We start from the raw sequence: 11,319 nt of genomic DNA, 5'->3' as shown, positions 1-11,319 counted from the left end.
CGGCTGTTTTGAGTGATTTGCTCACCTTGCCCATAGCTACTACTTTCTGAAGCAGAGTTGGCTGAGTTCTTTTTCAGTTCAAATTGTCTAAAATGACAAGAGACAGTCATTGTAGCCTGAAAGAGAGGTTTTTGTAGGGTAACTCTGAGTATTAAATGCTCTGGCTTTTAGGAAGGAAGGCGTGTGAGAACCCTGAGCTGTCTTCAGTAACATCTGAAGAAACCTTGGACAGCAGGAACTAAAGTAGGCAGCAAATTCAGCAGTTCTAGAAAGATACTTGAGTCTGTTCTATCAACTGTGCCCACATTCCCATAAAGGAATTTCACTGACTTGCTTACAAGGGAATCCATGGACAAATTACACTGTGGTAGAGTAGGGGAATAGGTATGAGGAACAAAACAAAGCACCAGAATGACACTTAAGTATCACAAGTATCTCTTCTCCATAACCACAACAATAATGGAAGTAAATGGAAACTACATTGAACAATCTGGTAGACGAACCAAGAACCTGAACAAGCATGATGTGTTCTGAATTTACAGTGAGTCAGGACAATACACTTCATATATCTAAAATGTTACCAGGGGACTTCTTTCCCTGCTTCCACCAATACATTGTTTTTCAAGGGAAACTATTAACATAGAAAAATGTATCCAAGTTCTAGTACAAAACTCTGTGAGTAAAGTACAATTTCCATCTGTAGTATGCTAAGGTCACTGCAGCTTATAGTGCAATGAAATGAAATTATTGCTTTTTGTATTCAGTAGCCTCAAATTTAAAGCAAATCTGGATTATTATTCATGAAGTTCTGCCATAGGTGTAGAAACTACTTGCAAGTATAAAGTGCCTCTGTGTAGTGAGTTTAAAGCAGTGGAATTACTTTTCTAGATGAAGATCTTATTGCTAGAATCTGAAAAGCAAAATTCATATTTCGAGTTTTTGCCTCTATCAAGACCAATGTTTTAAAATAGAGATTATGTCTATTATAATTTGCAATTAACCCCTTACTAAACCAGTCTCATAGCAGAACAGAGCATTTTTAGAGTTTTTAAACTCTACACCCTTGTGTATTTGATATATAGGATTAACTTACTGCACATGCACTGATGCTGAACAGTTACTCTGTGAGAATACTCATGGCTCAGTACTCCAATATAAATTAGGTACAGAACTACAGAGACTGCTTATCACATCATTAAGTTTTTAGTATTATCTTGCTTAGAAAATAAGTCATATATGTCTCTCAAAACTAACTGTTATGTGAAAATGGAGGCAGACTGAAGTAAAATGTGCTTGGAAGAACTGAGATGACAAATTTCAAAGGTGGGATGAGGTATGAGTTGTTCATTAATTTTAACAGCTTAATTTAAGTAATTTGAAGTACCCCAACAATTTTAGATAATTATGAGGGCTGAGCTGAAAGTAATGCCTTCTATTTTATTATGTTGGTCCACAATGTCAGAGGCAGATGTTGGTGGGACAGCAGTAGAATTTGAACCTTCCTACCAGTATTCAATCACATTTCATTGACATGTAATAGATGGCAGCAGAGGGGCAGTCTGACAAAACAGCATCTGACATGGAAGTGCATATAAAGCAGAGGTGTGGGATGGAATTCATTCATTCAGAAAAAATGCCACCCACTGATATTCACTGACACTTGCTAAACGTTGATGGAGACCAAACAGTGAATATGAGCACAGTGAGGCAGTGGTTATGGTGACAAAGGTTCATCTCCATTGGTGCAGATAATATTTGTTGCTGCAAGCAGGATCTTGCTCATTCCTGATGAAAATGCATAACTAATGGTGACTGTGCAGAAAAAGAATGTTTTGTAGCTGAAAGTTTGCTCTATCAAATAGTGTTACTGTGCTCTTTGTGTCTGTTGTATTTTCCAAGAAAATAAAGAAGGCATTACTTTTGGAGCAAAGTATAGTTACTTCTTGACAAAGACCTGATGTTTGCAAGACCTTAACTGTAATGTTGAAAGACCTGAAAGTACCAAGCCTTCCTGGAGGCATTTTTACAGCATGCTTTTCAAAGCACTCAGAGGTAAGCACAAAGATCTTCACACAGTCTCATTATCACTAAACAAAATTTGAGGAACGACAAATGAATTTATCAAACTGGCAGCTTGTTGCTGAGAAATGACCACTTCAAGGATGCAATTTATCTACTATTGTAAGGCTAACATCTCCCCTTCAGAAGCCAGATGATAATAGATCACATCAAATAATGTGTTCTAATGTACATGTAAGGTGGAATGAAATATCTTCATAAAGATGGTGATTGCTTTTGGCATTCAGAGATTTTTTTTACTGTGGATCTTGAAGTAGAATTTGTTTAAATTATTTGATAATAACATGGTTTAAACATTAAGTATCATTAAACTATTCACAGTACAAAAGCATTCATGCTATTTAGAGTTTTAATAAGTGATGTTATTTGCCATAAATATTTTACAAGAGGCAACAAAACCATTAACTTCAAATTTGTTTAGCTTAATATCACTCCTGCTTACTGCACCCTGTTTACCTCACTAACAGACAAGAAATCCTCAAGCTAGAAGCACTTGAATTTACTAAACAATTGTATATGGCCTTAATCATGTAATCAACCCTCTTATTATTGTTTCACCTTTAGCTGACGGAGACCAGCTCAAGACGCCTGGGACAGACGGGCTTAGGCTCTGGTGGCGCAAGAAGCAAAGTTTATTGTTGTTACAGGGTTTTTATATCTTTTAGCTACAGGAGTATACAATACTTAAATCAGATAACATTCATGTGGCTGACAGCAATACATCATTGGTTAATTAGCTCTTTGTATTATGATCAGTACAGTGATCAAAAGGTGTTCTCTCCACAGAACATGTTCTGCTCTTGGTCATGGAACGAAGAAGCTGTTAATTATGCTTGCTGGTTTCACATGGCAGTCCTTCCCTTTCAGGAGGGGCCGCATGTTACACATGGCAGTCCTTCCCTTTCAGGAAGGGCCGCGTGTTCCCTGTTCGACCCTTTCAGGCCAGCCAGGTCTGTTTTGCTTAACAGTCTTCCTCATTTAGCATTTTCTGGGTCTGACATCTAAATGTGTTTTAAGTAGTGTTTATAATTCCGTGGTGTATTCATTGTTTTTTAAATGAAAGTAAGTTGTATATTGACCAATTCAGTGACCGTCTGTGGGTGAAAATATGCAGGCATGTCAACATAACATGCACAGAAAATGTGGCTCAGCAAGAAAAAAATATATGCATAAAATACAAAATCTCTAATGGAATACTTTAAGCGTTAAGCTTTTAGTCACATGACCTAGCCAGCCTGTAAGTGAAATAAATTTGCCCTGTGCTACTTCTAAGAAATGATGAATGGGCTGATGCTTTCCTAATCAGTTTGTGATACTGACAACATCAATAGTACTGTCGCTTTCATCTCTAAGGAAACAAGAACTGAAGTTATGTACTTTTTTTCTGAACTGATGTTTGTAACTGAAGTTACAAAACTACACCAGTATGTGAACTGCAATCTTCAGAAGTGATTGTGTTCAAAAATTTCAGGACTGAGATAAGCTAAGTATCTCTTGTCTGCCACAGCCCAAATACAGACTTAAAGCTTTGATTTTAATATCAGGCTTAGGATTTTTGTTTTGGTTATATCACAAAATAGTTTCTGAGACAGAGAGCTCACACAGTCATAGGAAGAAGTAGTTCAGTGCCTACAAATGGCAAACATCTGGTTGTACTACCAAACATTTGATTATCTTTTATATTACAAAACATAAAATCAATGGCTTAAACATCATCCCAGTTCTTTGTAGCTGTTGTAAAGCCCATACAGCCCTTCTTCCTTTTTCATTTCATTTTCTTTTCGTTCAACATTTAAGTTAACTCAGTAAATATTCTGTAACTGCGATGTTGAAATTAATCTCTAATTCTATTTCCTTCACCAAGAGAAGCCTCTGCGTTATCTCTTTTTTTTTTTTGAGAAATATTTTTAATGTCTCCTTCATGATTTCCCTTTCAAAATACAAATGTAAACTGTAATAAAATAAAATAAACAGCATTTTAGTCCAAACAAGTTTCCCACATTGATAATTTTTCTTCAATATTCTGAGTTTTGTTTGACGTATCCTACTATTATTACTATCAACAAAACAGAAGTTTCTTTTGCTGTGTCTTTTTCTTTTTTTTCCCCTCAGAATTATTAGCATAGCAGAAACAAATGGGGAGGGAAACCACAGGGGCAGCACAGTGAATTCTCAGGAGTTTGTAAACATGAAGAATCAGAAATAACTTCCATAAAAGTATGCATTCAATTCCAGGAAAAATAACATGAAATTTTGTTTGTTTTGATCAACTGAAAGCATTTGCCTTGTTATAGGTGATCTTCGCTGTATTAATTCCAGCCAGAGGAACTAACCCTTGCTGCTGAGTGGTTGTGGCTTGGTTCCAGTTGTTCTTGGTAACATAGAAGGGAAGGTCTTTTCCCCACATTCACACCAAGGCTTTCTCAACCTCTACATTTTGCAGCAGGGATCAAGATAGCTGAAAGTTTGGTCAAAATCTTATTTTGAATGACCTGCTGTTCTCAAATCCTTCTCTGCATTTCCTCTTTTTGCAAATAATTGCTGAAGTAGCATATCCTAAGAGGATTCTGCCTATGACATTCAGGCATCTTGACATTTGAAAAAGGACCTGTACTAAAGATACGCTAAAGCAGCACAGCCTCTCACTGGAACACTACAATCTGGTCACTTGATTATTTATCCTTCACTAGAAGCAGTGAAACAAAAATAGCCCTAATCCGAGGAGAGGAAAAATATTGATTGTTTATAAAGATATGATTATTTTCTCTTTAACTATTTCTTCCTGCCAAGCACTTAATCTGCTCAGAATCACATCACAAAGCAGGCTAGGGATAGAAACATGAGACGAAGTCCAGCAGGACACGTTAGTTTTCAAGAACCCGAGGGTTGTTATATCATGTATTTGAAAGAGATTTCAAATATTTCAGCAGAAATATGGCAACTGAATGGATCAGTGTCATAGGTGCTCAAACCAAAACCCTTTAGAAAAAAAAAAAAAGTATAATTGAAAAAATAGGGAAAGCTCCTTCCTAGAGCTCCCTTTACAATCTTGTTTTCCAACAGATGTACACAGAGTTCTATGACGCAATGCTTAAATCTCCTGAAAATCAAACTATCTTCATTTGAAAACATTAAATCCACACTCTAGCGACGTGGAGAAAGTGAGTACAGCTCTATAACTCCTCATTAAGATTAGAAAGAAAAAGTAGGGAAAAAATGTAGTTTTACTTAAGATGCCTGTCTCCACTGAATTTAAATTTAGAATTGAGTAAAAAAGATAGACAAAAGACCATTTGCATTTCTGCATTATATTCATTTTCTAAAACAATATCAGAGTGAATTTAATGATATCTGAAGATAAAAATTTTGGACCATTTAAAATATTGGTTCTGTGTTTTTTTTTTTGTTTTTGTTTTTTGGGTTTCAGTATGCCACATCAAAACACCATGTAGTGTACGGGGCATTAAAGTGTCACTGCCCCAGTCCCAGGTACCTATCCCTGTACATTACAGCAGTCACGGGATCTGGCCCTTCCGGGTGGGGGGGGCGCTCTCTTGCTGCCTGGCAGTGGGTGCTGGAGGGTGCTTTCCTAGCCGTTCCAAGCTTTTCAGGTTTGAATCGGTCCCGGGAACTCTCTCTCTTATCTTGTCTGATTTATTAATCTCAATTTCAATTAAATTGTATATATTGTGTTATCTTGTATTCCAATATTATAGTAAAATAAGTTTTCCTCCATAGATTGTTGCCGCTGTTCTTTTCCTCCCTTCCTTCCTTCCCATTTTTGTGGGACTGGGGTGGGGGGGGAGGGCAGAGGCCTGTCGCCCCTGTCACGGACATAGATTGATCTGGTCAACTCCGTGACAATTGGGATTCCGAAATATAAAATAAAATCACCACTGCTTGGTACAAAGATCTCCAGTAGCTTTAAATTCTGTGCAAGTACATCCTTATCAGTTACGCTAGATTTCAGAATCTAGTGCTGTCATTTTACAAAGGAATAAAGCATAATCTCTTTTTACCACTATGAATCATCAGTTTTCATTTAAAAAAAAAAAAAAAAGAGAGAGAGAAAAGAAAAGAAAGGCAGGGATGCAGTGTCGGAACCAGCAAAGAGTTTAAGGCATAGAGAGGAAGGGGGGCCAGGGGGATGGGGAGGAGAATGCTTCAAACATTTGAAAGTATATTTGATCTCTGCTATGAATTGATCCTGTGATTTTGGATCTCATAAGATCATTAAAGGATCTTTTTTTTTTCACTTCAATAGACCTGTATCAAACCTTTAAAGCCATGTCAGAAAATTAATTCCCTACACTGCAGCTAGTAAAGATAATGATATTTTACCTTAACTACTTTTTTTTTAGCTGAAGTAAGATTGGATCATTAGTTAAATTATTGTATAAAGCAGATAGACATATATTTATGGTAGGTGTTTTTCGTGTTTTTCTATTTTATTTAAAGTGACCTTTGTTTCTCATGCCAAATCTCTACGGTTGGTACTCAGTACTTTCTGCATGAAGTTACACTCTCCTGCCTTGAAAAGATTCAAAGTGGCAAAAAAACACACATAGCCTGCTTGATCTTGTATGTGAAGATTATGTGAAACTTAGGTGGAACTGAGGTTGAATAAATGCTTTTTTTTTTTTTTTTATCATGGGAATTATTAATAAGATGTACTTATAAGCTTGAACAGCATTCTCTTAATTGTACAGTACTAAATGCAACTTATTTGTAAAGTAGTTAAGAGGCTTACTGTAGTCTTTTAGTGAACTAAGCAGCTCATTTGAAGTACTTAATTTTGTTATGATAAAAATAATAGGAAGAAAAAGTATATTTTCTGCTCTCCAGTGTTTCTAATATTTCTGACTGTTGCATGGTGAGCTAAGTTTATATTTCTCTAGATAAAACTCTATCCCAAATTTGTTACTTGGCTCTTATAATATCTTGGAGTCGAAGTATTATAATACTTTTTATTTTTAAATTAACACTTACTCTGCTCTAAATCATTCTGCTTATTTCCCCTAAATTAGTATCAGTTGTGTAAATCCATACAAATTAGTACTGGAATATATTTTAGTTTGCAGAGAAATGGGATGGTGTATCATCTGAGAAAAGAAAGAAATATGCTGGACCAGTATTCACAAGGAGAAGATTAAATAAGAAAAATTGTTCAATGTTACCAAATATCCCAGAGACACTTGCATACTAAAATATTCACAACTGTATTTTCAAAGCCAGTTACTTTTGTATTAAATGAATACCTGAATCCTTCACAGGGGCACATAATGTCCAGAGTGCACCGTAGTCTGGTTCTCTTGTACACAGGTTAATAGTACCCCAACAAAAGTGTTTTCTAGGATACCTTCTAGAGTACCCACAAATACTTCTCTATCGGACAGCAGGCTCATGGTTTTTTCTTTATCCATATGCTCACAAATGTCAGAGCACAAAGTGGATTTTCTCCTTGCAGCGCACTGGGATGTACACTTACATCCCACAGCTCAGTCAGAAACCATTCAGAGGACTACTAATTTCAGTGGGAACAACTTTTAAATTTCTCATTCTGCTAAAACAAACAACTCATCTCTGTGTGAGTTTGCACTGAATGGGGACACACATCTCATGCTGTGATTAAATGCTAGGTTTACACAAACATGGGCAGGAGGAACAAAAATCTAAGTAGGTCACTGAACCAATTAGCTTATGTGCCATGATACTTGGGACAGAGATACTTGTGATAATGGTAAATTAACTCCTGGAGCAATCCTGGCAATGTCAGTGTTACAATTTATTTTATTTAACTAACACTGAGGGACTGATATTAATGATGTAAAATTTTCAAAAGCTTTTTGGTTTCTAAGCAGTTTTAATTACTGCACTTTACAATACAGTTCAGATTCCCATAGCATTCTAATCATGGCAGTACAGGCCAGGAAACACTAGCTGGCTGTATGCACTATCTCCCTTGCATCTGCACAGCACTGTGTCTTGTATCTGATATTTGCCTCAGGTACTTTAAGTACGCTCGTGCAATACAGTCCCATTTTCAGTATAACTTCAGAGCAGCAGACAAAGATATACAAAATTCCTGTGTGCTTGAGTTCTCCATCATTTTGGTAGTTTGGTGCTTTTTCTCTATTTAATTTTACAAAAGAACAGATTAGACACTATCAAAATGGAAGCATTGAATAAGGTTCCAAAAGTGTATGTTTTTAGTCCATAATTTCATATTTTCCTGGCAGATGAAATAAACATTATGTTTATAAAATTTGCAGAATAGTACTTTTCAGACAATTAGGAAAATATGCTCAGAACTCATACTGTTCTTGTCAGAAGTCTGGGGAAAAAAAAGGGCACTATTCAAAAGAGCAAGATGGATTTGCTACAGATAGCAAGAACTTTAAGCTACATAGGTCGCTCCAAAATTAATGCCTCCAGTGGCAGGAGAAGGGAAGAAAATTCCTAAGGTATGATTAGTGCATGAGCCTTGCTTACTACTTACACTTGTGGCTTTAAATGGATACCACCATCCTTCCCTAGACTTAATCCCAGGACTTTTGGGGTAAAGTCTCAAGAGATACACAGACATAAGGGTCACTTTTGAGGTAATTGCAGAAACCTGGCTGGAATGATTCACAAACATCTTATGATTCTGCATATTTTTGTAGCATTGCCATGACAACCTGATGTGGTATAACAGATGCAGGGGATATAAAAGTCACAGAGATCTGACTAAAAAGATGTTGAGACTTTTTTTAAAAAGAAAATAATACAGTGAAAATAAAATATAATTATATAAAAAGGAAAACCAGAATTTTTCGTGTAGAAATGGCATTCTCATTCTCAGCGCTATTGTTAAAACTAGAAATATTGTATCAGGTAAAGCTAAAAAAATGTAAAGCATTTGTGGGTTTTCTTTGTTTGTTTTGTTTTGCTTTTTACCTATCTCATAACAGAATTTCTAAGGAAGTACATGCTTTAGAAGTCATGATGAATATTCCAAGTGCTGCTCTGGCACTCCATGTACACTGGAGAACAAGAAATAAATAGAACAAATTCTACAGGTACTGATCCAGAGGCTTCAACAGGAAATAAAATCTTTACAGTGCAAGGTGAGAGAATTATCTTACCTCCTTGGTGCCATAGCATACAACAGAAGGACCCAAAATGGTACAAAAGACAAATGAATATGTTACTTTGAAAGAGATAATCTTAATCTGCTACCAGTGAGTGACGTGAAATAGGTGGATCCATAATAATGATCTTTAGATCATAATAACGATAATTAAAAGGAGACAAGATATTCACCTGTAACATGGCAAGCATCCGAAAGAAAAGGCATACAATGCAATTTCTATAGCTATGGTTTCCTTCATTACCAACATACCTAAGGAAGAGGGGACAGATGCTGAGGGAGTCTTGGGCTCGTATTAAATTAATTGCCATTGGCAACATAGACTTAAAATCAATGAAAACATATGGGGATGAGTGTTGGACCATTTCATCTTCATAGCATTATAACTGGTTGATATGACCATCATGAGCTTATGTAAATGCTGTTAAAAATTTACGTACCTCAAACCACCTTTCCTTATCTCCCCTGCCCCACCAAAGAAACACCAAAAAAAACAAAAACCTCAAACCCCACAAATTAACAATGTAAGCATAATTTTGCTTGCTGGTTGGAAACATGGCATCATTTCCACTTACACTTTGAATAACTTTAAAATCATTAAAAAAAAACAACTGTAAAGGAAGTGAGAATACAACTATAAATATTTGACAGATAGACATTTTAAAACTTAGATATGTACGCAAAAGAACAGCCCCAAACACCCTTCTTCTCCCCCCCAACAAAAGCAATGCTGCCTGACACACATTCTTTACTATTGAAAGAGCTGGGAATTTTTGCAGAACCTGGCAGCTTCCGTAATTTTTACAACTTTAGAAAACATCAGTTTTAATCCAGTGAAAGCCTTGAACTGTTCATGAACAAAATGTGTGTTTCCTTAAGCTATAATCCATGAATGATGTGGTATTACAAATTATGGCTTGGCATTAAGGGGAAAAAAAATAAAGTCCTTTAGTCTTTCACAGTAAGTCCTGAGCCATATGTGATGAAGAATGCATGGTCCAAGTTGAAAAAACAATATTGCCAAGACATGTAACCTTTGAGTTAGACATTAAAACACTCGTTAAACTCTCTTCACTCAGCTGGTCATTGCCAGGAAACATGTAATCCCCATCAGCAATAAATCTACTGGTTAAGTACCATTTTTCTTAATGAAGTAACAAATTTAGAGAAGTCTCTAACCTCGGACTTCATTATCAGCATTTCTATTTCTGTAGGGGAAATGTAACCAGATAGAAACTGGTTAAAAAAAATAAAAATAATAGTAACTGTTACACCACAGGTTTAAAATTCTGTTGTTTTTTTTTTGTTGGGAGTTTTGTGGGGGTTTTTTATTTATTATTTGTATTCTGCCTTATGTACAATCAAAAAGAAGAGTATTCTGGTAATTTATTTTGTAATAATTCTATTAAAACTATTTTTAGTTATGGATAACAAATCACAACAGCGATTTAAACAAACAGCTCCTCCATTATTTCCACAGAGGAATGCTTCTGTCTGCAGGGTTTGCATTCCCTTAAGAGTATGAGGACTGAAGCTTAAAATTATTCATTCATTGGTACTTCAGCTGAATAATTTTCTGTTTTTCTTACTTGAAGTCCTAATTAGATAAATTAAATAAAGGATTATGATGAATTTATTCTATATTCTTGGCAGTTTTGCATTTGCATCTCAGACAGAAATTTACTAATTTTCCAGAGCACTGAGCCCTGTGGTTCTGAGACAGGCCTGGAAAAGAAGCATTTAATGTTTGCATATTGATAATCTTCACCTATTTAAGGAAACTATGATGTAGCAGATCTGAGAGTTTTGCATTTCATTCTTTCTTATAACCTTGTTTTATGGTCAGTACACTGCCTTTATAAAGGGTAGTCACAGGATGCTTATTGATTTCAGTAATCGCTGTTCACTATGCATAACATGGATGCCAACTGAGTAATAACTACTTGAAGGAAACAATTAAAAGCATATTTGAAAAGAAAGCTTATTGCTATTTTCTGACCACCATTACAAGGAGACGACCATCACACTCCTTAGTCATAAAATATGGGTATCTATATCTGAACATTAATCCATTCCTTCCATTTGAGAACAACTTCTTCTATTTGTGC

This window comes from Lagopus muta, chromosome 14 (genome assembly GCF_023343835.1).
Source record: "Lagopus muta isolate bLagMut1 chromosome 14, bLagMut1 primary, whole genome shotgun sequence".
NCBI lineage: Eukaryota > Metazoa > Chordata > Aves > Galliformes > Phasianidae > Lagopus > Lagopus muta.
Note: the sequence above shows the minus strand (reverse complement) of the source record.